The sequence below is a fragment of the Lucilia cuprina genome, chromosome 4 (assembly GCF_022045245.1).
Source record: "Lucilia cuprina isolate Lc7/37 chromosome 4, ASM2204524v1, whole genome shotgun sequence".
In the NCBI taxonomy this organism is placed as follows: domain Eukaryota; kingdom Metazoa; phylum Arthropoda; class Insecta; order Diptera; family Calliphoridae; genus Lucilia; species Lucilia cuprina.
The window spans coordinates 95,289,510-95,291,431 of NC_060952.1; the positions used below are offsets into that span (position 1 = coordinate 95,289,510).

The window sequence follows — 1,922 nt, forward strand, 5'->3', positions numbered from 1 at the left end:
CTAGAACTGAACTAGAACTGAACTAGAACTGAACTAGAACTGAACTAGAACTGAACTAGAACTGAACTAGAACTGAACTAGAATTAAACTAGAACTGAACTAGAACTATGCGAGGCTGCAGCAGGGAAGACTGTAACATAGAATATTGTCTATGCTACAATCTTAAAGCCATGTATACTTTAATATATACTGAGATCTAAAATATCTTTAACAAAATTTAATTTCACTTAAAAAAATAAATTTAAAGCCTAAAATGAACCATTTCTGCTTTAATTACCACTTTTCATTAGTTTGGTATTTTATTATACACACATTTTCAATAAAAATGTTACCACATTCTTGCTGTTCTTCATTCCTCTTCTGTTTTCAGTTTTTTTTTTTTTTTTTTTTTTTTTGCGAAAAACTGCGCAAGTCAGGGTCAAGTAGTAGAAGTCCTCGTAAATGTTATTTTGTTTCCAATACTAATTGTTGTTGTTGCTTTAATTTATTTATGTATTTTCTAACAACCCTCTATCTGTTTAAATGTTTAACATTAACAAAAAAAATGTGTTTGTTGGTTAGGTGGCCCATTTCCCAAAACAAGTGAAAAAAACTGAACCAAATTAGATGGTTTATAACAAACTTGCGATTTTTATTACGTATTCGAACATTTCGCAATGGAATGGGTGCGTCAGAGTTAGACACTTGGTTAGACATACAAACCACCCATATTGAGATAAGTAAGTTCTTGAAACATAATGTTATTCTTTGTTAAATATTTTGCCGGGCACCCAGGGAGCGTTAGGAAATGACAGGGCAACAAAAAAACTACAAATGTTTATATTTTTTCTTACGAAAAATTACCCAGTAAACAGAAATGTAAAGGTTTTTTGTACAGTAAATGAATTTAGAAATTTAAAAAAATATAAATAGAATTAAATTCCTTTTTACAAAAAGTACTTTCCTTAAAAGTACCATTTTGGAACTTTAATTTCAAAGAGATTAAAGAAAATTACACAAAATGAAAATGTGGAAAAACAAGCAAAAAAAAAACAAAGTAAAACTTTAACAAATCTTCGCCTCTTCTAATGGGGTTGTTAAAGAAGATACTAAAAACCCATTATAGCTACAAATAAAATGGCGTCGTTTAGATACTGGAGGAGAGCATTAAGTTTTTAAAGAAAAGCCATAGAAGAGGAAAACACACCCTAATAAAAGGGCAACAAAGCGAACCAAAAAAAATAACACAACATTTACAAGATATTATACAAAGACATCTTTGGAAAACTGAAATACAACCAACCCCACCCTAAAAAAACTAGCAAAAAAATAAAAGAAAAATCTTGCAGATAAGTATATACAGCAAAATTCAGACTAAAAAAAAACAAAATCTCAACAAAACAAAATGGCGTAACTATAAATGTTAAAATACTTGACGTTTGACATTTATTTATATGAAGTAAAATCGGAAAAAAAACAGCAATAGCAACAAAATCAAAAATCCATAATAACAATAAACAAACAATGTCGTCATTATTATCTAAAAAACAGGGGGTTTTAAAGAGAGAGTCATAGTTTGTGTATAAAAAAATCATAAAATGTCAAACTCATCAAAATATCAACAAACTTTAATAAACAGTTTTGGAAACAGAAAAAGCAGCTTGAAATATAGTGAACTAAAACTGAACTAAACCTGAACTAGAATTGAACTAGAACTGAACTAGAACTGAACTAGAACAGTACTAGAACAGAACTAGAACAGAATTAGAACAGAATTAGAACAGAATTAGAACAGAACTAGAACAGAACTAGAACAGAACTAGAACAGAACTAGCACAGAACTAGCACAGAACTAGAACAAAACTAGAACAGAACTAGAACAGAACTAGAACAGAACTAGAACAGAACTAGAACAGAACTAGAACAGAACTAGAACAGAACTA

At 29.6% G+C, this 1,922-nt stretch overlaps 1 protein-coding gene across 1 annotated transcript in view; it reads left to right on the forward strand.

Annotated features, from left to right (window-relative positions):
- Nucleotides 1-1,922, forward strand: part of LOC111676534 — a 68,454-nt gene that overhangs the window by 33,688 nt on the left and 32,844 nt on the right. The window lies entirely within an intron of this gene.